A 26,527-nucleotide genomic window follows, 5' to 3' on the forward strand; every position below is an offset into this window, starting at 1 on the left:
TACGGTGATTTAATGATTCCATCATAACGAGTTTAATGAAAGCTGTTATATTTTCTCCCAGCAGCCAATTAATCTTTCCGGAGAAAAAATACTCTGGTTTGAAAGAGCTAATGCTTTCTTCATCTGCGCTTTTCATCTTTCCAATTTATTATTTTCAAATTACATTCCATTATTCATAGATTATGGTCATTTGGTGTTAAGGATTGGTAAACAATGATGCTCTCTCTCTCTCTCTCTTAAGCTAGAAAACACCTCCAAACATGAGAAGTTTATGAGCAGTCACAGAATGCAATTTTTTGGACAAAAAATCTTTTGAAGGTGTGAAAGATCCCACTCTTTTTATGTAATTATATTATGCCTTTAGTAGCTTTAAGTTATTTTAGAGGCTCTAGCTGGTTATCCCATCGTTTTGCATGTTTCCCATAAATCAGTGTTCCTTCCTTTCTTAATGTAGCATTATAGACTTATAAGCATTATAGATCATTCATTATGGAAGAAAACCTAATTTAGAAACCTAATTTAGCTTTCTATCTTAAACATCTCATATATTTAACCTTTTGAATATTGATTTTCATTCATATTTCCAAGGTCATTGACACCTCAGCTGGAGCCTTCGCTGTCATTGTCATTGTTATCTTCCACATTTAGAAACTGCATTGCGTTGCTCCTGCTTTGAGTTTCTTGCACGTTAGCTGAAAGTATCCGTAAGCCCCTCGAGTTATGAAGGGTTGCGAACTTGCAGAGCCGCTGCTTTTCCGAGGAGCAAGGTCTCTTTCAGAGCCAAGAGGGTAATCGTCTGGCCTGCACCGTTATTCCCTGGACTGCTGGACCTTTTATTTGCCAACGCTTAGCTTAAGCACTGTGCTGGTTATTAAGTCTATATATTTTAAACACACAGGAGTTGCTTTTGTGATGGGAACTTGGGAGAGAAAGCTCAAGGAATCATCGTTGTAAGTCCTGTACAGGAATGACCCAAGTTGAAAACCGAATTTCATTTTTTATACGTCATCATGAAACCATGAATTCAAACTACTTGATAAAACCGTTTTATCGCTGAGTTTTACTTTCAGTGTTTGCAAAACAAAAAACCCAGGGAACCAGCATACATTTTTCTCGTGCTGCTGTGGCTCTGAAAGGACGCCGTCATACCACCTTGCAAGTTAGAGAGTGGACGTGCTCGCTCAAAGCTTTTTTTGTCCTTTCAACCTGTCTTCCAGCCGCTCCGTCACTGGTTTTCAAGCTGAAAATTGGGTCCTGTGCCACTTTTACTCTGCGTGCGTCCTCACTGTCCTTCAAACTGTGTCTCTTTTTCTGTGCCTGTGTAGAAACAGATCATTGTGCCAGCAGGGATACATCCTGCTCTCTGTGTGTGTGTGTGTGTGTGACTACACTAATCGAACATGTTTAATGTAGAGTAAATGCTCTTCTGTGCCTACACTATATTCCTGCTTGCTTACCTGTGTGTGGTTTTTGTCTGTGAGTTTGGGTAAATCATGTGGATGAGCACATCGCAGAGATCTTAGAGATGGTCGTCTGTTTGGTGGGGAGGGAATTGTCAAGCTCTAGCAGTAAACACACTCAGCAGGAAAGAGTGGGAGGCGTGGATGCTTTTCACACACACACACACACACACACACACACACACACACACCGATATTGGATTACACTGTGGAGCCAAACCTGTCTCCCTGAAGTGAAGCCGTTTTTTTTTTTAGCAGTGCTCAGCCATTCATTCAGTGCAGAGCGGCGCTGCATGTGCAAGTCTTGCAGCGTGTTTCTGCAGCATCCAGAACCCCTGATTCATTCTGATAAGTTGCTGCACGTAAGACTCATATTCCCGATGATGAGTCTTGGCCTTTAGATGAAGCTAAAAGCTGTCAAGGTGACTTCTAACATTTTTCTCACGCAGGCTTGAGTGCGAGGTTAATCACGGTAGCAGCATCCCCTTGCCACTTACTAACGGAGAGAGCATCTGTGGGAGGTGGGGGCACAAAAGGGTGGTGTTCAGCTGTCTTTCCCTGGCTGTGGCCAGGGAAGAATTATTAATTGGCCCGACGGCTGTTTGTGCTCTTTGGCACTGTTGTTCTGGGTTGTTGTCTTTGTGTTGTTGTGCATGAGCTGGAGTTTGTGTCTGCCAGTGGTGTTGCAATGTTCCATTTAGTCAACATCACCCAGCCAACCCCCCCCCCCCCCCCCCCCACACACTGTACCGTCACCATCATCACAACTGGCAGCTGGCAGGCAACATGCTACTGCAGCTGCCATGCTCTGGGCCAAAGAGAGCGAGAGCGATTAGATGAGAGGGGGAAACGCTGAGTTGAGAGAGAGAAGCAGAGTGAGGAGAGGCAAGAAGATGCAAGATAAGACGGGGAATGGACACGAGGGTGCAGGGAGAAGATTCACACAGATTCACCGAATTGTATTGCTCGGTAAATGAATTGAATCAGGAGCAGGGAAGAAAACGAGGAAGAGAGGGATGCAGGGAGCGAAGAGAGGAAGGGGTGCAGTGGCAGACACCCAATACCCAGCACTCTGAGACAACTACTGAACCAGACTTGCCAATTACCGTTTGAAGGTCAATCAGTGAAAGGGGAACCGCGGCATAACGCTGCTTGTACTGTCGCTGTGGCAGGGATGGATTATCCAATACCAAGACCTCTGGGAAGCGCACCAGGAAACAAATAAAATAACGTTCTTGTGGGGGTGAAAAAAGCCACACAGTGAAAACCTCGACATCAAAGCTGATGGAGAATAAGCGCGGGTGTGTTTACAATATAGAGCTTCTTAGAAAACGTTCTTCATCAACTGCACTGCTGGTCATTTCACATGCCAGTTGCAGGAAATGCCATCTGCTTCTGATATGACCCCAGGACCTGGGTACCGATTTCCAACACCTTGAAAGAGAACTCCCTGAAGTCAACGAATGAACTCATTATTGATTCCTGACTGCATGACCAGAGTAACAAATGTGGCCGTTCTACCGTGGCACATGCCACTCTTACGGTGGGATGTCCTAACCCTTACCCGTCAACTCAGGCCAGTGCCTGGTGATGAATGAGATTGTTGATGCGAGCTGAATTCGTACACAGCAACTATAAAGAAGAGTAAATTGGGTCAAAAGTTTCCCCAACGATGCTCCAACAAGCCCAGACGGCATATTAATGTGTTCATTTGTTATGTGTCCACTGTCCCCTCCCGGAGTAACACCTGGTCATTTCTGAACGCTGCAGAACCCTGTTAAACCAGGAGGAACAATGGCATTGTTAGACAGCAAGTCAAATGAAGCGTGAAATCAACGTGTACGATCCAGCCTCACCCGGGGCATGCTGGGTAATGGAGTGTCAGAAGCGCTTTGCAGCTATTTTAATCACAGAGACCTTGGATTATGCATTCATAAACTGGCCGATCCAGCCAAAACACTACCGCCAGATGTTTGCCGGGTACTATGCTGTTATCTGTGAGTACTTTTTTAGGTAATTGAAGTAAACTGTGCGTCCAAATGCCCGTAGCTGCATGAAACAAAAAAACGAGAAGGGTATTTCTGCATCTCTGCTGGAATTCAGCGTGAGAAGGACAGTGAGATGTATGACAGTATGTATGACAGATGACAGTATGTGTGTGTGATTTCTTCGCCCTCACCCGGGTTCTGTTTCGTTAGCCTTTGTGATGTGACAAAGCCCAACGCCGATCCTGCGTGTGAAGTATACGCGATGTTCCTGCTAAACGCTCAGCATCCTTCACCATCCTCCCTTCATACCTCAAAGCCCCACTGGCCACTGCATGCAAATTCTGCCTGAACCTCGACTCCAACTCAGGCTTTCATTGGCCTGCATGCCGATGAACTTGTTAGCAATATTCTGAATGCTAATATTACAATAGCCAGAGGATCAATGTGCATCTTGAATGCTAATAACATATTCAATTGGAATACCTACAGGTAACCTGTTCCTGTAATGCTAACAGGAATTTAACCTCTGTATGAGGCAAAAAAACCGAACTGGTGCTTTCCAGGTCTAAAGCGGTACAGCCGTGCGTTGCGGTAATACTGGAGGCAGCGGACACCCTTGGTGCTGTGAGCAATGCACCGTGATGTGTGAGAAAAGAATTGATTAATTGAACGCTCCCGACAGGGGGAGCTTTTGTTTACAGGCAACGCCCGTTGTTAAGTGTTGGGGTCGGACACCAGGGGAGATGTTACCGTTGGCACAGAAGTGAAGAAACATTTGTTTCTAAATCCTTGCGTTGCTCCATTGTCCGCTCCCCCGCTGTCCTTCACAGAACCACCGCAGACACAGCAGAGGCCGTTGAGGGGGTGTTTGAAGGGTACCTTTCCCACACAGGTTCCATACTGCTCTCCCCTCCTCAAGCTCCGTTGTTTTTACCACTTCGTGTGGGTAAACTACTTCAATGGAGCGGCCGCCCTCCCACTCTGCGTCTAAAATTGCTCTGTACTAATGATACAACGTTATTTTGGTCCCTGAGCTGTTCTTTTTTTAGCAGACTGGAATTATTTTAACTTTAGTCTGTGTACTACAATTCAAAGATAGACTTGTTCTTTGCACTCGGTGCCACTTCATCTGGTGCCGTAGTCTGGCGGACATGATTAGAAAGCATGAGACGGCCCCATGCGGTTAGGCTTTATCCCTATTTGAGAGGAAATAGGCCTTTCATTCTCCCTCAGTCCCTATCGATCGGAAAATGAGAAAATGGAAAGATTGTGATGGAAAGAGTCATTGAAGAGCTGGGGAGGAAAATAGCTCAGAAAATGGCCACTTATTTATCAGTTCACTGGCGTTTTTTTGACCTTATTCATCCAGAGAATGCTTGCTGATTGTGACCGCACACTGTAAAACCAAATTACCGTTTGTCGGATCCTTTAAAGCCTGCTGTTATTAACAATGAATATATCAGGGTATTCAGCCCATGTCCCACACTCCATAGTGCCACAGTCAATTTCCAATTGTTTGAGCTGTGAAATATCAAGAAACCATCTCATACTTTGATCGTTATCAGTAACCAACAAATAAATTACAAATAAAAAGTCACTGCAATTCAGTGGTATTTAATTTAAGGGTAACTTTGTTATAATCTTCCTAAAATATTTAACTTCTTGACGGGGTGAGAGGTGCTTAAATGCTTAGTTAGTTTGTATGCCAGTAAGTAGTCACCAGTAGTCATCAGGCTATGGTCAATCTGGCTTGTAGGTCCAATATAGGACCTCACTTTGTGGGTCTTGTCCTCCAGTTGGTCCAGCCCTTGTGTTGGGACACAAACTTACCCCTGGGAGTACACAACAAAGTTCTGCAAACTGAGCTGGTCCGCTGGGGAAGACCAGTAGGTCAGTTGGATTGCTGAAGGGCTCTTCTGTGACATTTGTTTTCTCCTGTCAAACCTGCTTAATCTTGTCGACTTGTGCTGGATTTTAACTGACTGGATTTACTAACGAGGACGCTGTTGTCGGGATGTGTGACTCCTGAGAACACTACTGTATGAAGTCGGTGTGCTGTCCAGCCAGTTCTCTGCCGCACACCACGCTGCAACACACAAACTATGCCTTCCTTCTCTTTGGAGTGGATTTCTCTTTTTGTTAAATAATTAAATACATCAGTGCACCCTGGTTTTGTCATTGTGATGTTAATACAACCCTGAATTCAAAGCCTTTTTCTCTTTCAAATATGGTACATTTTTGTTCTGCATCTCATCTTTCAAAGTTGCACTTCTGACATTTGATAAAAACATAATACATAATAAGTTCAGCAGCCATCCTGGCCTTTAATTGTGTTATTTCCTACGTTACTTCTCTAAATACCCCTGAGTTGCTGTTTTAAAAAAGGCAGAGGTCGCTGAAAGGGTTGCTCTTCTCTGCAGGAGTATATCTTTTGCACTGGCATAGTTGCTTATGAGATACACATGCCCATATTTCTTGGCACACTATATAGAATGAAGTACCTTAGCATATGATGCATGGGGTTGTGCCTACCTTATGCAACGCTACATCTCCATATGCTCTTCGACAAAGTTTATTTTTTGACTTCAGCCACCACGTTCGGTGTAATATGTCACTGCCCTACCCTGCACACGGCAGCAGGAAAGCTCAGCTAACAGCTTTGCACGGCACCGTATCCCTCTCCCCTCGGCATTCTAAATAGATAAATTATGATCACACTCCTCTGCAGTTGTCTGGCCGCCAGGGTTGACATATACACTGTAAAGAGAGTGGCTAATGAAGAATGGCTCTGTCAATGGAGTTGTCTCGGAAACAAGGCAGATCGCTCCATCTCTCTTTCTCTCTCTCTCTTGTTCTCAGTCTTTCCTGTCGTTTTCTCGCGCTTTCTTCCTTTATTCTCTTATTGCTCCATTGCATCTCCACCCATCATTCATTCCTGTGTTTCATTCTCTCATTGCACTCTGTCTGTGTGGAATAAATGAGGTTTTGTTGTTGCAAATGCATCATACTCTTTCACCCGCCCCGCCACCCCCTACCCACAGTGCTTTGCGACATTTGGAGATGTGCATCTAACCATCTCTAATGAGCCAGCTTGTGTCTGTCACTGTCGTTGTTTTTGTTGGGAAAGTAATTTGCGGTTGCCATAGAAATTGTCTCTGCTAAATGTGCCCATCATTACTTTGCGCTTAAATCAATCATCGCCAGTAGGCTGGAGGCGGGAGGGCAAACGGAATTTGATTAATATGATTTGATCCATTAACAACTTGAGGAAAGCAGTTATTGGTTGGTTGTTTTTGTATCCACTATATTTTTTCAAACTTAAATCCTGTCCTAAAGTCCCCTTATAGCAAAAGAAGATTACATTTTAAATTAGTTTTAATAATCCCTTTACCACCAAATATCCACATAGATTTATTTAAATGTATCCTACTTTGATGAGATTGAAAGAATTGCCAAGATGGGCATTTTCCAAAGGCGCGTTCTCTTCCCGTACTTCTTTCTTCTGTGAGTGATCAACCGAGTTTTGACGGGACGTGTCTTCATACAGGAATTCCCTTTGAACTACGTTTCTGGACTGATTCTTGAATATTTTAGTGGTAGAAGGCGGTGAAACCTCACTTTCTATTTTTTATTCTTCTCTCCAGGCACCTTCGGGGTGGAAATGTCATATTGTCAGAGGGATATGCCCAAGGTAGCAGCTCCACTCAGTCTGGCCTAAATGTAAATGTCAGTTGATATGTTATACAAAAAAAGCCCTCGTCTCTCTACCTTCGTTTTCTGTCTTCTCTTTTTCTTGCCTTCAACGGGTTTCTTCAACCCCATCCCTTCACTGTTTTCCCACACGCGCTCTGGTTTTTTCTCTGTTTCCTTTTTTTTCCAATTTTTTTTTTGCACGTTCTCAATCGGTAGCTTCCCATTTCCATTTTTGCCTTTTTAAATATGCACTCTGACTTTTTTTTGCAATTGTCTATTTTCCTCTGGCTCTCCATCCGCCTGCCAGGAACTGACCATCATCAGTCAGTTTTTTTTTTTTGCTTGTACCCCCTTAACTTAACCTAATTTATATATCTTTTTCTTGTCTCGTCTTGATTTTGATCCGTGCTGTTTAATGAGTTTCTAAAACTTTTCTGAATTTGCTTCCTTAACCTTATCAGGCTCATTCTCAAGCATCGTGTTTTGTCTCGTTTTTTTCTTGTCTCTTTTTTTCTTACACACATTCTTCTCCCCATTCTCCTTTCACCCGTCTGTCTGTTATCTTTTTCGGGACACCCTTTGTAACCATTCATCTCCATTCCACCATTAGTCTATTTCACTTATCTTCCTCTTTTCTTCTCTGCTGCTCTCTCCGCCTACCGCAGTGCCTTTCTGTCCCTTTCCCTTCTCCCGTTGCTTCCCTCTCCATCCCTCGGGCGCGGCCTGGCTCGGACCGACTTTTCCCCCCCTCACCTCTTTTGCAATATGGGGTCTAAAAGCCAACACAAACCTCCCTGTCAGGGGAGATTTATTCTCTCACCCTTTGGCGCTCTTGATCACGGTCTGTGTGCATCTGTAATGTGCCGTTGAAAGGTGAGGCGGTGATCCCGCGCCCCAGCCTGCATCGGTCCTCCCAGATGGATGGCCGGCGACCGGGTCTGTCGACGTGGCATTAAACATTTAACACTTGGTCTGCTGATTACTCAAAGTTTGGCAATGCAGCCGGCGGTCCTGGGTCTGTAAAGCACAAGGGGGGAAGCAGGCAAATAGAGAACAAGAACGCGTGTGCAACACAGAGAGAGAGAGAGAGAGAGAGAGCTAAGTTGTCATGGTGATGCTGACAGAGGGGATCAATTATCTTACTGTCATTTGCATCAGAAGAGTGTAACAATTCATTGCCTCGTCCAGGTGGTACGCATTGCTTTGGTCTGACCAGGTGTCATCCATAAACCATGGGTTGTCATCCATAAACATCAGAATCAGTCCTCAAAAAGACAATGGGCCATTTAATAAACGTTCAATAACCCAAAATACACTTGATCCATTCGGCAGAAATGTGCCAACGTTGGCTGGATTGCCAACGTCGAGCCGGAGACGTTGAGGAGCACTTCTGGCAGAGCCGATCGCAGCAAAACAACATTTGGAAAAAAAATGAGTCAGTGAATAAGATGAAGAGATTAGAAAGAAAAAGAAAGACACCTTCTATGGCCTCATTCACATTAAGAGCAATGGCCCTGAACAAAATGGGTATAAGAGAGTCATTTTATGTTTTCCAGAAGATGTAGAAATTTGTCATTTTCTTCCTCAAGTAGGTAGAAGAAAGAAAGTCCTCCCACAGCTGTGCTGTCAATACAGTCCCGGTTTGGACAAATAGTTCTGAGTATGTTAATTAGCTTTTAGTGTTTTTTTTAACTACCAGCTTTAGAATCAGGCAGCTGGCCTTCAGGTCAAATAGTTCTGGTTGACAGAGAGACTCCATCCCAAACAAGTTCTCCCATTCTCTTGGTGTTTTTGCAAATCATGAGCCAAATGGCACACTTTGCTATAATTGGAGGTCTCACACTGATCAGCCAATGATGATTAACTCCAACCTCGAATTTCAACTGACATGTTCTCATTGAAACAGCCAATTATGGCCCATTGAGAAAGTAGAGGCATCAACGCCGTACACATTTCCTGGCGACGCGAATGACCATGTATCGGCACACTGATTCAGATCTACAGAAAAGAGCACACAACTGTTAAAGCCACACGTGCTGTGAACAATCTTGCTGTGCCATTGATTTCCTTGACGATTGCCACTGGGCGCTGCGCTTAAAGTTGAACTCATTTCCACTTTGACCTTGGTTGCAGCTGCCCTTTCAAAGAGAAAACCCCTGCTGTTGTTCTTCTTGATGAGACGCTTCCCTGCCCACATTCAACACCATGTGGTACCTACACCGCACTTGTAGTTGTGGTGAGTGGAAACCACGTGTTCTATCACGTGAAAGCAGCTTTAACCGCTTGACACACTGAACAATGCTACTCTTGATCCAAAAACGAGGTGAGGGTCGTTTTTTTCCATAAAGCTCACCTGAACTTAATGTCAGCGCAGTTAATGCTGGTTTCCTCTTCTTTCCTCAAACTTCTTCAACTCTCATCACATTGCCTTTCCAGACCATTGTTCCCACCCCTACTGCCTCTTGTTCCTTCCTCTCGTTCGCGTATCCCTCCCTCCCTGCAGCTGCATATTTTTGTTTGTCTCTGCCTCTGTTCTGTTACGCACAACAACAGGAATGCCTTAAATACAGATGTTTTTTCATGATGCGTTTTTTATTTATTAAAACGGGTCACAAAGACAGATCCAAATGCGCCTTTGAGAATATAAGAGAACAAGAGGAAAGGAGTCGAGGATTGAGGAGAGTAACAACCGAGGCTATAGGAGGAAGTTGAGAGAGGGAAACACCAGGACATGTTGCGATGGCACTAATGTAAGTAGAGGTCGCAGGTAGATGGAAGAAATGTGAGAGAGCGCGAGGAGTTTTCGGGCCGTGGGCTCCTCTGGACAAAGGTAAGACAGCACAATGCGTCACTCCACATTCGGTCAACAACATCGCAAGTCGTTTCTGCAGGAAGGGAGTTTCCGCCTTTTGTGGCGTGGGCGTAGCTGTTTCGGATGGATGCACTCAGCAACACACGTTCCCCTGCACATAAACACATGCATCTTTATTCATTTCTTTATTTTTTAATCCTCGGGTATGAGGATTTGATGGTTTGCTTCAAACAGGGAGCTGATGGATGGAGTAATGACATCATTGTGTGTGAAATATGTTGCGTGTCTCCTTCCTCTCTCCTTCCCTCCCTGGCTAACATGCACACTTTCAGGCACGTACACAGGCAGAGTATGCATGCAGATGCATGCTTTTTTTCTCTCTCTCTCTCTCTCTCGCTCCCCCTCAAAGCACACTCACACACTATTACACACTGTCTACAAGGCTTAGCCCCATTGTTTATATATGGATTATCCCCACCACAAACTCTAAGAGCGAATCCTTTTCAGGGACTGTTGCTCCTCTACTGTGGCAAAGCGACATCTGGACTCCAGCATATTTCATCATATTATAATTGGCATCACAGAACAGTGGTACCCGCTGAAGAAACAACAAGCGAAAGGGACTTTTTTTTTCAGGAAGACAAGAGCAAATGGAGAATTCTTGTTAGGGAAGGTTAGAAAGCTTGTGAGAAGCAAGTGAACGAGGATGATCAAGAAAGGATCATTGGAGGAACGGAAGGAAATAAGGGTGGTCGGAAGGAAAGGTGGCAGGAAGTGTCAAAGGAAGGAGCTCAGCTCTTAAGATGGATGGAAAGGTGAGATACGTGTGACAGAAACCATCTGAATAAAGGAGATGGACGGCAGGGATGAATACTGAAAGGAATGACCGAAAAAGCCAGTAAGGGCGAACAAAGAGGAAAATAAAAATAAAAAACTAAGCTTTTGTTTCCAATTGCAAATAGTGTTTTATTTGCCATATAAAATCTTAAACGGGACTATTTCACAAACAAACAAACCAAATACTTTTTTCAATTAAGGTAAAATAATGACTGCAATCACTTCTGCTAAACGCTGAGCAGCGCTATTTAAATACTTTCTTTCCTTCCTTATTAACTACAGTAATGACACAATAGGAAACTTTTATTTAAAGTAGAATAAATATTTAAAAAACCTTGAACCTTGACGGCTGTGATGATGGGAAGGTCCACGAAGACCCCGACAGCAGATGGAGACCGCTATTAAACCATAGCCGGTGTTGGGGTTTTAAGTAGAAGTGAATGTCTAGTCATAGAATTTGTAGTACGTGTAATGATGTTTAGTGATAGAATTGTAGTTTGTGTGATGTTAGATTAGTTATTACATTAACATGTTAAATGAAGTGAATACAATGTGAATTAAACACAGTTTATAGTCTTTTAAATCGTAGAAACACACTACACATTTACATTCTGTTACAATGTGATGTTAAAACCTGGGGACAGATGCCAATTGCCGTTCTTTATGGATTTCTTCCTATTTTTTCCCCAAAGAGGGTTTTTTGGGAGTTTTTTCTCCTGTCAGGTAATAAATGAACAACTTAATGCGAGGCAGCCGACTGAGGCAAATGTCTTGAGAATTGAACCACACGAACTGTCTTAAATCTTATGGTGAAGGGTGATGAACGGGGATCATTAATGATGGGTTGTTGTAGTGAAAGTGTACTAGTTATAAGATGAAGACTTAAACGATGTATGCTTTGTTAAATTCACTCATTGGGGCATAAAGCCAACTGTATCTACATTGAGTGCATTGGAATGTGAGGGACTGATAGGACAGAGAGGTCGGAAAGCTTGTCGGAAAGACAGCGTGTCCAAGTGTCCTTGAGCGAGATGCTGAATCCTAAATTATCCTCGACGCCTGTGCCACGAGTGTGTGAGCGTGCATCAACAAAGGTTAATGATGCAGTGTAAAAAAAACAAAAACAAAAAAACATTGTATGCACACTATGTAAATGTGATTGACACGATGGAAATGTGAGTGAGCAACCATCGATGAATGGATGCATTACAGAAGTCAGAGGGAGAAACGAACAAGGAATTCAGGGATTGAGGACAAGCCGAGAAAAACAGGATCTGAAAGGGTTGCAGATCAAAACACAAGATTAATATGACAGCGTATGATTACATTTTATCTTGACATTTGCTCCCTTGTATTATGTGCAAAGATGTAAAGACACACACACACACATACACACACATACAAGCGCTTGGACTAACACGATTCTCTATCCCCTTATTTTCTTCTCATGCCCTCAAGCATTGTGGAGCAAATGCTAAAAGCTAAAGTGCTTTCCATCCAGGTCTTAATTGCATTACAGAGGCCCTAAAAGGCGGCTCTTGCCACCTAACACCCCCTTACATGCAACCTAGGGCATGGTGGGAAAATAGAGGTGAGGTCAGTGGTGATCACATCAGTTAACTCCTTAATCAATTTTTGCTCTTTAACGGATGTTTCATACCTCACATCTGGTAACCGTGGCATTGACCCCCATATATTGGCTGTTCCGGGACGGAAATGTACTATCATTTTTCTCTCATACTCTGCTCAGCCATTAATGTGTGCATCTAAATGCACCCAGCCGGACTAAGTGAATGCAACGTTTTAATCACTACTGTAAAGAATGTACAATGAACTGTAAAGAATCCCACAATAAATAGACAATAATAATGGAACCGGTAACACATTTTTGTGCGGCTCGTTGCTGTAGCTGGACAAGTATCTAGCTGGACGAGTAATGAAGTCTCCTCAAATATCTATTCATTAAAAGTAAATTAAAAGCTTAGACCTATTAAATCATCATGTTATCATTACTTTACCAGTAACACAGTGGTAGGACATTTCTTGCACATGTATTCCATTGTCATGGCACACTTTTACTTTCCTATATTTCTGTCAACTTCCATAAGATTCCTTTAAAGCATTACTATGACTCATAAGCAAATTTGTTTTTAACTCAGGTCTGACATAATACAATGAAATTGGTACATAGCTCACAAGAACGCGCACAATTAAGCCGAGTCATCTTGCAGCCCCTCTCCAGGCTACAGCTTGTACACACCCACAACTCACAGCGACATTTTAATAAACATATCAACGACCTCACTATATACAGCCGTTCCATGTATCAGCTGCATTGGCTTGCAAAGCAATAACCCTTCACAGCCACAAACTCAACCATCCACTCTGAAAATGAAACAGATTTATTGCCTTTGCCTTTTTCTTTTTGTTCTTTTTCTTTGTTTTTTTTTTCTCTCACAAAGCTGCAGTATGCTTGAAGGTCTTAAATATGCATGGCTCATGAATGTCACTCTGTATTCATGGCGTTTTAGGAAATTACATTTAAAAAAATAATAAGGTGTGTAGTAAATGGAAAAAAAGTGTGAAAGGTCATACCTTTATATATCTTCAGTAGGTTTTTGTTTATGCGATATGGCACCTTATTTCTATTCTGTACTGATGTTCTTGAATTGTTCACTGTCTGGATATGCACACATTCATATATAAAGGTACAGCAGGGAACAATTAGCATTTTAATTCTGCCATTATTATTTATTTTTTCCACAACCCACTCCTGTCCCTCTTCACAGCAGGATCAACTCTCTTCTGTCAGTCTCCACCCCTTCATGTTTCAATTTAGGGAGGCTTTATTATACTATATTTCTTCTCTTCCCAGACTGAACTGTTTGAACAAACCAGATTGCGAAGAGACTGCTTGGGACCAGAGTACATTAAGTGGTTTTGCGGCTCACCTTTCCCACCGGAGTCTGTCGGATGAGAAGGTGCTCAAACTGTAATTTACCCGAAGGTTCCTGACAGCGTTGATCAATAACGCCGTAATCGATAACCGCCGGTCGCAATATGAGAACTCGTGAAACAAAGGGATTAGATGACAGACGTTTCCGTTTTTTCTCTCTACAAGTTGGATCTACTTGAGGACGACGGATGAAAAAGACAGACGGCTGCGATCAGCCATTAGCATTTCCTTCCTTTTTGCCTTTTATTTTCTTTAGCAGTGTGTGTCTGCAATCTGTGGCAGTTTTCTTCAGATTTAAGCACCTGGTGTTGGGTCTCCGTCGGTACATTTGGTGTATTCAGCATAGTTAACGGCTACGCTGAGTTGTGTAACGGCTACGCTGTTGTGCTCATCTCAATCGCTTGTGTGAGAGACAAGACATTGTGTTATGGTGCTTTATTTAACTGTGATTAACAAAAAAAAAACATTGCTTTTGACAAAATCTCTGAAGGGAAGAAGTCTGGTTTCATAGAGGAGCAATTCAGTGTATTTTGTTAAGCTTGAAACTTTAGCTCAACGTCGTGAAGACGCTCCCTGTGCATTTGTGCGAGTAGATGTATGAGTGGGTGTGTTTGTGCTCTCCCCACCTCTCCAGGGGGAGCACTCAGCAGTCCCTCTCCACTAAAAGTGCTGAGTGTGAGGGACGGTGTCAGATGACAAATCTAAGGGACAAACTGCATCTAAAGCAGACATTCTTTATAGTACGTCCTTCACCCCCCCCCCCTTTTTCTCCCCCCCCGTCTCTCTCTCAACATCTCCATCCATTTTCTCTCCTCTTTGTTTCTCAAATCTTTCCACCTCACCGTAACTCTCAATTTTTTCCTCCCTTTACTTCTTTACTTCAAGAAAGACAAAAGCAACGTGATGCTGCTGTGCATCAAAGAGATGACAGTGAGTCATCACCCCCCCTCCACCCCCCCATGATTACTGACGGAGCAATACACAGTGGGTAGCCTTCAACATGAACAACTCTCTCAGTGGGTGACAGCGTTAAAAGGATACTACACAAACACTACTACACGTACCAAAAAGTGCACAACTGGTACACATACATTGTGTGGAGGGTGATTACACAAATCTTGAACGAACGCTATTTGAGACACTGGTTTGGACCAGATTGTCCCCGTCACAGACATATTTTCAGACGTAGGCAAAAATACACATATTTGAAAAAACAGTTACATTGTTAAGCACGAAGAATTCAATCTGAAATGAATGCCGATTCAATCGTGTTTCCGTTGGCAGTTCTTCGCTCCCCCGTCCCCTCTCTCTGGCTCCCATTCGAGGCAGCTTTACTTTGTACCGTGCTCCCTTGCATCTCATCAGTGGACATAACCCCCCCGCTGTCATCCACTGCAGCTTCTCCACCCACTTCTTACTTTCCCCCCTTTTTTTTTTTTTATCATCCTCCCACCGTTGTCCTCCCTTCCCTCTTCCCGACGGTCCCTCCTGGCCTTCATCTTGCTCATAGGGGGGGTCAGGAGCCATGTTTCTACCCAATCAGGCATTGCAGTGTAGAGAAAAATGTGACAGTTAAAAACCTCCTCTCGTTCTTTCTCAGGCACGCACGCACACACACACACACACACACACACACACACACATACTGTACATCTGTGTGGCCGCTTCACGTCATTTGTCAAATCCCTGAGCTTTTTATAGGTCATACAGTACCAGTTTTTTCAGTGAATTCAATGCGGAAGTGTGTCCAAACCTGCTACCTGACTGGTACTGTATGAAAAAATAATTGGGACATATGGGCACAAACAAGGGTTCACGTTAATACGTTTCCGAATGTATCCATGAGTACAATCTCAAAAAAGTTATTCATAAGCTGCCAGGAGAGAAGATGCTCAAACATCCTTAACAGGAATGTTTAATCGTATAAGTCAGATCAACAATAGGCTTCAACGTGGATATAATGTAAAACCTGCCGAAAGATTAGTTGAAGTTGAAATAATCTTAATTATTGGTGATTGTGAAGCTCTGGAAGGTAAAACCAGATAAATTCATCGCCTTACTTTTGAAGTGGAGCTATATATACATCAATTGGGTGATATTCTGTGTTATTATTTCAATCCAGTGTAACTGGATTGAAATAATAACACAGAATATCCCAATTCATATAAGGAGAGCATTCTAGTCTGTATATCCTGTGGTCCATGTTAAACTTTCCCTTTTTTTTAATTAATGACATATGAATCTTTACTTTTTGTGCATAGTTTTTTTAATCTCTTTGTTATATATCCTTCATGAACATTATAATGTTATTCCCAATTAAAATAAAGATTAATCTCACTGTATTATACTACTAAACTCTACTATTTACAAAGACAAGCTGATATGGTACCAGAGACAGTGAAAGAGGCAATATTAGTGGAGAGAAGAAACCAGCTATTCAAAACCAAGTTTTGAATAGCTGGAAATGAATTTTCTTTCATCCCTACAACTTGAATGAGCGTTACGTAAATGGGTATTTCCTTTTCAAACGGAAAAGCTAATTGAAGATTAAGCTTTCTTTCTACTTGCTACTGTGAAGTGATTTAGATTAGATGGTAAGTTAAAGACCACATGCCAGTAGTGGTTGTAATGTTTCACATGTTTGACTCGAACATGCAAAATAACTCAATAAAAAATATGCGTATATGTGCATGTATTTACTTATTTTTGATTGTTTGCGTGCCTTTCATTTGCATGAAGAACCCCCCCACATCACCTTTCTCTTTCTAATGAGATGACATTGCGACCGTGTGGGTCTTCCACTCAGTGACAGCCTCTCTGCTGCCAATTAGCGGTGGAGTCGCCAGCTCCCTGTTTGCCTTCAGAGATTACATCTGTTTGTGTACACAACCCACAAATGAGGAGACCCGCTCAGAGGCCAGAGATGTAGTCAACAAACGCACCGTATGGCGAGGTGAGACTGTGTGTGTCTGTGTGTATGCGATACGGCGTGTAGTATATATGCTGCTGGTACTCAGAGTGAGAATAGGAACACCGTTGCTTTGCATTGTTTATTTACGCGGTTTCGTTTTTTTGAATGTGCGTGTGGAGCGTGAGGCTTTTTTTTCTTTGGTTCTTTGCCGATTTTTGTGCCCCCCGCTTGTTCATCTGAGCGTGGCTGGGTTTTAACCTTGGACTTTCTGCGTAGTCGCTCATCCATCTCGATCTCGTAGTGTTGACATCGAAAAAGAGGAGCAAATGGGGAAAAAAAACATGAATTACTGCCCACCTTCTCGGTATAAGAAGTGCACACTTTGCCCACACTGTGATCATACTTGTCAAACCAGTTTGTCTCCCCTGAGAAGGACGCGGCGTAACAAGCAGAGACGGGGACAACGTGCCATTTCACACGTCTTATCAAAAGGTGTGTTAAAGACGTATTAACACCAACAGATATTCTGCTTACAGCCAGCTGTACCAAGACGTGATCCTAGTTTATAAGTCGTACTGATCTTTTCCCCTTATTAATATCTTATTTTCCCTTTTCTCACACACACACACACACACACACACACCATGCGTTGGTTACTTTTGGTCTTAGACTGAATGATCACGTGGGGTGCTACATCCCCAGAAACTAAAATACTTCTTATAAATGGCGCCCGTTTCCCCCGGAAACCGAAATACACCCAGTGTGTCTGTTCAATAGATAATTTATCGCTTTCTTGCATTTACATGTGTGCATTCCTTGCGGTACCAGGGTCAGCACCATGGACAGCAATTCTGAGCAGGAAAGCAGGAGGCCTTTACGACGGAAGCATGAATGAAGGACTGCCGCTAAGAATCTAATAATAATGTTGAAGCATTTGGTGCACACGCACACACACACACACACACACACACACACACAGGGGCCAGTTGTTCCCAGCTGTGTGGAGAGGGAGCAAACTGAGGAAACCTCTGCAGAGAACTTATCAGCAGTTGCTATGAAGCAGAATCCACCATGCATGTTCATTACATTTGTCCAAAATCCGGAATAAGTTACAGTGCTGTAACTGTGATACCCAGAGTTTATATATTTTTTCCAAACACCTACTGTGACTACAATCCATCAAGCCTTTTTTTTTTTTTACAGAGAAGACAGCATCATCTTCAAAAGCAGGAGTCAGACGTTTGTATCGTTTCTCACACCCACCACCTACTCAGGGTAACTGGAGGCTCCGAACACGGCAGCGAGCTCACCCGAGGAGTTTAAAGGCAACAATAAATCTCCCGATGTGTTTCATTTGTTTGATTTAGAGATGAGGGCGGCGGCAGCCTTTGACAGATTGACGAGAGGCGGCTCACGTGGCGGCAAGCGGCAGTCTGTTCGGCGCCACGTCACCACTGAGAAGTAACGCCTCTCATAGCGGTGAATCCTCAGAGCTTCCGATTCACTGAAAACACGCAGTTAATCTGATTCCCCATTCAACTTGTTTTGAAAGTAGTAGAAGGGATATTGTGACTGTGCCGGGGTTCAAATCGAGTAGTCGACACTTATATAGTGTGTTTCATTCAGTACGAGAGCTCTGTTACAAAATGGACGACATTTTTGCTCCATCCACTGTAGACACACACCTTATAAAATTACTGCATTTATTTAAAACGCATGCTGAAATGTTACAGTGCGTTTAATACATATTTAACAAATAAATCCAGTTAAAAAACTGCTTTATTCTTAAATGATCTGTTTTCAAATGGAGCTGAAATGAAAACACGATGCGAAGTCGCTCACTGGCATCTTCAGCGTTGCACAGATAATGAGACGACCGGTCAATGGAGCCTCGGGAGGATTCAAACGTGACGTGTGACATTTTTTTTCACCGCAGAAGCGATTGCGAATAGGAGCACTTGACATTTCACTAAGACGATCACAAGCACTTGCAGCTTCCAACGCTCAACCCCTACACGCTGTAAGTATCGTTGTGTCTGTGTCGATTGGATTCATATCCAATGGGCCACACACCTCGGATTTGAACGAAACGTGAATGCTTCATTCTAACGCCGCGGGCGAGCCGGCAGAGACGCTCGTTAAACCTTTGCCCATCGTAGAAAACTGTGCTGAAGGGCCTTTCTGCGATTGGATCATCGTCGCGCTTGTCGCTCCGGTTTAGGCTTAAGGATTTACACACTGTATCTGTCATACGCACAATCGTGCACACACACACACAAATGCAGAGGCGTACCTGCACACCCGTAGTCTACAGGTACTACAGGTACCTGTAGTACCTGTAGTCCTATGCGCACACACACACACGTATAAGCGCGTATGTGCTGATCAGTCATTGACTGTAGATTCCCCTTTACCTCGTTTCTCTTTTTCAGCGCTTCAAAATAACAAACTGCTGCGTTTCATACAAAGGAGAAGTTAATAAACTTCCTCCCTCCACCACACACCTCCTCCCCGAGCGGACTTCGGCTGACTCACTGGAGACTTATTCATCATACATCAACATAATGCACGACCAGATACGCTTTCCTTGAAATGACACTCGCAGTGCAGTTTTGTCGCGAGGGAACGTGTGTTTTAGAAAACACCAATACTTTGCAGCTTTTTAGCACTTGCTCTCCTCCCAGTAAACTATTTCCATGGGTAAGCGTGCTCGGGAGTGTCGTGTGAGCAGACCCTCGTGTGTGTCTGCATATGTCGGCCCAGATCTGTGCAAGTGTTTGCGTGTGCTTGCACTGGCTAATCTATCAAAACAAGTGTTTGCGACTGCCAGCGGATGGATGACCTTTGGGGGGCCTCTCTGGAGTCCTCTGTCACATCATGTGGTGGAGATAGAGGACAGGAGGGGAAAGAGCTGACAAAAAAATGCTTGGAAAACACTTGCCGGGTGAATAATTTTGTGGTTTGTATATATATTTTTTTTAAACCTGTTTGTTCACGGAAGAGTTTTGCTGAGCACGCTGGCCTTTTTTCAGCATCGCCCCTTCGGATTCATGCACTTGCACAAGTCTCACCTGGCAGCTGCCCAGGACATCCACGTTCCTCTGCTGGGCTTTATATCACTGTGCTCTGGCTGCCCTGCTCAAGGGCACACTGCCAGCGAGTGTTGAGGGAAGACCGATTCACTTTTACGTGCCCATACTTTCCCAGCTGGTTGGAGAAATTCAAAACTACAGCCTGCTGGTTAAAGTCATTCCTGCACCACCACCACTTTATGAGTGAATAAATGTAAAATGGAATTAATATATTTTCGTTTCTGAAATACTGAAAACGGGCATCACATTAACAAGCACTTCTGGGTATTTATTTAAAACGCATGCTGAAATACGCTCAACAAGACGTCAGCCGAAGACAGATGTTGTGCCTGTCTGCCAATATCCACAATACGGCAAATTCATCAGCAAATTTGGAAAACACTTAACTGCCGGTACGTGTAGGATGTCAGGCAGGATGATGCTGCCAACCAGACGAGTCCGTATAGAGCCGCAATACACACGCTTACTGGATGTGCTACGAGGGTATTGTGAGCATAGCCCCCCGCACCCGCAACACACACACACACACACACACACACACACACACACAGGCCACCTAGAGCTGCAATGGCATTTAGGCAGTGACATTTTCCAAGTGACATTTTGTCTGTGCCCGAACCCATACTCACTGTGTGAACCCAATCAGGCTGTCATAGAGCCAGACACGTGCATGTCACCCACCCTGCACACCAACGCATGGGAACACGCACACAAAACAGACAGATTCATCCCAGGACCTAGGAAAAAAAATGTAATTAGGTGAACATTGAACACTTAGTGAATGACACGTTAGTATCTACGAGTGTCATTCCTAAATAACCCATTGATCAAATGGAGTTTGAAAATCTCATCTTTTTCCGTCCCAAGTTTTGGACAGTTATAAAAGAAACTGTTATAGAAGAAGAACACTCGTAAAGTTAAATAAATGTAGCGTTCACGTTTCACGGTTACACTATAATTATTAAAACTCAAAGAGCAAACTGTCTCGTTAGTGTGACAGGAATAGAAGTTGGTCATTATAATACAGCAGGTACCAGGGCCACACTTTTGACGCAGTCAAAAGGAAAGAAAGAAAAAAGCTGAAAAAAGCTCTTAAAAGCATTGATCTTTTCAGGCTGTCAGATGGTGAACTAATGAAAAAAAAAGTTTTGTGGTTCTCAGACTGGTGACATTTATTTAGTCAAACAATAAATGTGATCTCAATAAATGTCACAGAAATGAAGAAAAAAAAAACGGTTTCTTCATTTTATTTAATCAATGTATTGTTACCACACCATCAATCCTGACCACAACAGAAAGGACGGCCCCCAGCCAAGGAAAGCTATAACCCAAACGGTGTAAACGGAGATACTAAACATTATTTACAGCACCGTCAGAACTATTGAATTAGCCATTTACGAGAGAGAAAAGGGAAAGGAAAAAAGGATAAGAGTATTTACAGTGGGAGCAATATAGTGGATTCACTTGCTCCCATAATTCACACTAATTGGACAATTCATCACACGTTAATACAGTCAAACTTTTACACAGTATTCAGATACAGTAGTTTGAGGTCCACTTGTAAAAAGTAAATGACAGTTAATCATGAAGAAGTTAAGCACTTCACTGACCGGTTCACACACATTCAATCAAACACGTGCGCATCAAGGAGCGAAATAGGCTTCACCGAATGACAGTAACAAAGGCGATTCTTCAGGGGACTGACAATAAGATTATGCTCCTACAGGGTTTTTGACAATGACCATTTTAGCCTTTGTTGTTGTTTCAAAGCAGCACGGCACAAAAAACTGAATTTTAAAAGGGACCAGAAAACAACAAGTGCACCAAAAGAAAATAGTTTGCAGTGATAGACGATCCCTAAAGGTCAACAAAGACGTAACTTTAGCCAATGCTTTGCACATGTGCATTAATGGACCGTTGTTCAAAGCTATTGTAAAAATAGAATAGAATGTATTCATAGGTATGTTCTCATTAGTGCATCATTATAGGAAACTTTCCTTCCACGCGGAGAGGGAGCCTTGTTGCATCGGCGTGTTTCTACACTGAACCAGCTCGATCCTCATTTATTTCTGCCTGAACCCCGATTATGTAAAGAAAAAGTCCCAGCTACATTCATCCAACGCATGGCTACAATCGGCAAGATTATTGATTGAAAATATTCGAAAAATGTGCCGTATAAAAAATAATGCCCTTCCATCACCAAACTTCAGTATTCCCTGTCGTTTTGTTAAAGTCTTATGTTACGCTGACAGACCAGAGCTGTACTATTGCCATAATTAGCCACACGTGTAGCTAACTAGCAAGCTAACATCCCATTCTATCCCAAAAATATTGTCTCTACTCAGGGGTTTCTATTTACAGCTCACACACACACACACACACACACACACACACACACATTGTTGTACCTGTGCAACGCAAAGAAAAAGAGACGTCCGTCCTGAAACGAGGAGAGCGAGTGACAGCGGGGAGGCAGGGAGCCAAATTGGAGACATAGATTGATATGATTTTACTTTGCCCACTGAGCTCTTCAATAAGTTAACAAGGAGATATCTGTCGAGGTAGTTCTGTGTTTGTGTGTTGAATAGTTAAAATCCATATAAATCTGTTATGGCCCAGCTGTTGGCACTCGTATATCATGTCCGTACAGTTTTTAAAGGAGAATTAGAATCCCAAATCCAAACAGATACAGATGATTATTCTATTGGTTTAGAGGTTTTAGAAATATGGTAAATATTTTCGGTATTTTTCAAACCATTAGGCTGGACTTGTAAATGGCTTATTTTCAACTGTTTAGTGACGGGGCTTTGAATTGTCCGTCTTTCAAGCCGCTCCTCTTTTGGGTGGGTCACAGCTATTTTAATCCTGGGCTCATATTTATCAAACAACTGAGAAGCAGAACTACGACACACTGAAAGTTTGATTAGAGCTAAAAATAGTCCAAACTCAGAGCAAAACATGGACGGTGGTTTAGAAGTTTTCTCTTTGAGCAAAGGTTACACTGTCTCCTTTGATAGTGAATTATACCCTATTATTATACAATGCTTTAAAATAAGATTTGGTTAAACAATTAAAACATTTTAACAGGTGTTGAACCTAATAATGACGTTATTTGTCCAAAATACCTCTGGTTGTGCAAATGTTACGGAAAAGTAACAGCGTAAAATATTTGGGGCCACACTTGATCTGCCGCCTTGTTAGAAAATCCAGTCAACTAGATCAGATTTAAATGAGCCCCCGTGATAAAAGTCTCAAAACGGACTCGACAGGGACTCCCTCTATGTATTGGGCCGAGTCAATTTTTGTTTACATCATCGGTGGGAAACTAGAGAAGCCCGACTGCAAAGCACACAAAGCCTCTGTCACAAAGCCACTGTATTGACTACAAATGTACTCCAGAGGTGCTTCACCTGTGAAACGCACCTCCCTGCTTTGTGTTACTGCCACTTCCATCAAGTAGTACTTAGTTGCCATTGGAAAATCTTCAGTGTATTTGTCTTTATCGGTCTTGCCTTACCGTTACCTTTTGTGAGACATTTTTATTATTGCCAATGAACTGTGAACAATACTCAAAGTCTTTGAGTTTATGTTCTCTTAAAAACTGTGATGTGGGTTGTCTTTAAAATCCCTTTGTGTCCTACCCGGAATGAACGTGGTATTTGCCGCCATAATTCTCTCGTTCACTGTTGTTGGCCTTAGTTTATTTGGCCACAAAGTGACCCGAGCGGCGGCTGGTCGGAGGAACCGCAGGGTGGGCGGGGAGCTTCAGAGAGGGGCGGGCCGGCGCCGCCAGCTAGCCAGTTCACAGGCGCGGCCGGATCGGCAATGTCAACAAAGATCAGAGAGGATCTGATTACTACACACACACACACACACACACACACACATGGTAGACATGACTCCACTATCCCTTCATTGCAATCACTTGTGTGCCGCTGTATTGATGATCTAAATCCCGTAAATTGAACCTTAAATGTCAGATTTAATGAATTGCCAAAAGCAAGAAAACACTGCCATGAGTTTTTTTTTTATTTTTTAAGTGAGCCGATGGACGACGGGTTTTGTTATTTAATGCACGCTCGGTCTGTGCTCAGCCGTAGTGGTTCTCGGACAAGGTCAATCACACGACTGGATTTGTTTTTCCAACTAATGGGCTCTTTTGTTGTCGCCATTATTTTCATGATTATTGTTATTAGCATTGATGGTCGTCGCAGTGTTTTCTTGTGTGTGTGTGTGTGTGTGTGTGGGGGGGGGGGGGGGGGTCTATGTAGTTGACTGTTGCATCATTGCCATAATCATATTAAAGGTATTGCTACTAATGTGAATTACATTTCATTAGAAGGTTGCCTGTACAGAAAAGGCCAGTGATCACTGCGAGTAGTAGTCGTGTCCCTGGTGCAACAACAATAATGAATCATGTGTTTTTGAAAAGCATATGTGTTAATGAGCTGGGTTGATGCAGAATGAAGCCAGAACGAGCCGTGTAATATTTCTTTGTCTAGTATCAGCATTTGCCAGATGGCTGCAGCACCTGTGGACACACCTACACAAGGATGCACGCCCATGAACAGCGTTACACAACTACCGCAACACACATACACAAACACATGCTTTTGTTCCTTAGTGAGGACCCTTTGTATTCTTAAGACCTACATTATTCAGTTTCATCTCAAAATGGTGGTAAATATTATTGGTGAACTGATTTCAATTAGTTTGCATCCTTTTTTAGGTTCAGTTTCTTGTTTTAGCGAAGTTGCTTTTTCCCCAAATTTCACTTCAGCGTGTATGATGTGAGTGTAACAAATACTACTGGAAGTTATCAAAACTCCAGACACTCCACACACAAAATAACCATCACCTCAAAAGTCAACAGATTGTGTTTGTTCTTCCCAGGATAAAACGCACACATGCCCCATAGCAGGTAACAGTAAACCATAGTGTTCGTTCACAGGCATTCCATCCCCACATTATGGAGACATAAATATGATCAGCCCACTCTGTTCCCTTTCTTCTCTCTGTCTGGCGCACAGAGCGAGTGGATCAGGTGTCCCTCCCTCGGCTATCGTCTCACGCGACTCTCATCAGCAGAGACGTCTCGGCCTCCTCTGTCTTTCTCCCTCGCTCTCTCTGCCTCCGGTTCTTCTGCCTCCCCTCCTCCCGCACCTCCTCTCCTGACTCGACGTTGACTTTTCACACTCATTAAAGTGACAGATGAGACGGGCGGAGAGAGAGGGGCAGAAAATGAACCGTACCTACGCTGCATGAACCACATCTGTAGGTTTAGGACGGAGGATCCGGGTTTATTGCTACCCTGCGGGGGTTTTCAATATGCACAGGAGTGACGGAGGAGAGTGACCTTTTTTACCAGGTCCCATTTACACTCCCCTCTCCCCACTCATCTCATCTCAGTTGTTTTCATTCGTCTTTCTTGATTGAGGTAAGGGAGGCGAAGGAGAGAGATACTTCTCAACTAGAAGGTCATAGCTCCATTTGATAGCCTTTTGTCTCCCATCCAAAAACAGCGCTGTTAATAGCTGCCCATAGGCCACTTTATAATGATTGGGCCTTATCTCTGGACACACAGAGACCATCACGCACAGACGGCCCACAGTGTCTTTATGGTGGCAAGTGGGGAATTTCGCTTAAGCAGATTTACGGCTGCCATTTATCCAATTTAAAGCTGAAATACACAGGCAACTGCTATGTTATTCTTTTTTCCCACTATATGTTTTGCATGTACAATAAGTACATGTCACACAACAGCTGTAACATTGTATTTTCTGGCTGTGCGGCTCTCTAATTGGCATTAATAGCCTATGAATAATGTGCTGACAGTCTAATAAGCATTCCTTACACAAAGAAACTCGAGGAGACTGGTCCCTTCTACGTAGGGGCTGGTCTCCATGCGCAGAGACACCTCCGTGTGAAGGTGTGTGAATGAGTCAGGTCCCAATCTATGCCGACAGGGTGGGGGGATGCATATGGTTCCACGGTTTCCATAGAGACCTCCGTGGCTGCTGTGGGTGCTGTCTCCCGTTCCTTCGTGAGAGGGAGGCGGTGCCCCGCGCACAATCGGCTCGGTGGAATCCCACACTTTGTGCAATTTCATGGAGACACACGATCAAAGCGGAAGGAGCAGCAGCTGGAGCTCGTCCCGACGTGTTGGTTTCGGATTTATTGCGCTGTGGTCCACGCACATCCTGAGGTAAAACATATTACTGCACATGGAACAAATGGCTTAGCGGGCACGGTTACAAGGCTGTTCTTAAAACACACACGCATAGCGATGGAAAAATGGCTGATATGACAAATTGTTTGTGGTTATTGTCGTGCGGTGACATTGTTGAGTTTATATGTTGTTCGACTGTGGTTCATTGACAATCGGATAACATTTTAAAGCACAGTGAAGAATCCGAATCCAAGATTCAGCTTGGTTGTGTTCCTTGTAGCAGGACAAGAGAGCAGCACGTGAAGTTAAATGAAACACTTTTCTATCATTTTTCATTTTTTATTCCTGTTACATTTAGATGATATCAGTATCTTGAACTGAACTCAGGAAGTTGTTAGAATAGTTCCCTACTTTGCCAGTACATCATGCTTCAGTGGATTTGATGTTTGTGTCGGTTGGATTTACTTACTCTGGCGGCTGAGTAAGCTTTTACAGAGAGAAATGTTATTGAGTTGGCAGATGTGTTGTCTGCGATAAGCCTAATTCAACAGAGTAAACATGGAACTGAAGACATGCACAGCCTTTATGATGTTGAGTTGCTAATCTTTG

General features: G+C 43.2%; 1 protein-coding gene across 8 annotated transcripts in view; it reads left to right on the forward strand.

Moving 5' to 3' along the window:
- Positions 1 to 26,527, forward strand: part of ctnnd2a (catenin (cadherin-associated protein), delta 2a) — a 195,364-nt gene that overhangs the window by 30,244 nt on the left and 138,593 nt on the right. The window contains exon 1 of one of the 8 annotated variants that reach the window (XM_078095739.1): positions 25,845 to 25,954. The exons of the other annotated variants lie outside the window; for them this stretch is intronic. The gene's annotated coding sequence lies outside the window, so the exon portion shown is untranslated. Of the gene's footprint in view, positions 1 to 25,844; positions 25,955 to 26,527 lie in introns of those variants that run through there. 8 annotated transcript variants of the gene reach the window in all.

Source organism: Gasterosteus aculeatus, chromosome 21, assembly GCF_964276395.1.
Source record: "Gasterosteus aculeatus chromosome 21, fGasAcu3.hap1.1, whole genome shotgun sequence".
Lineage (NCBI taxonomy): Eukaryota > Metazoa > Chordata > Actinopteri > Perciformes > Gasterosteidae > Gasterosteus > Gasterosteus aculeatus.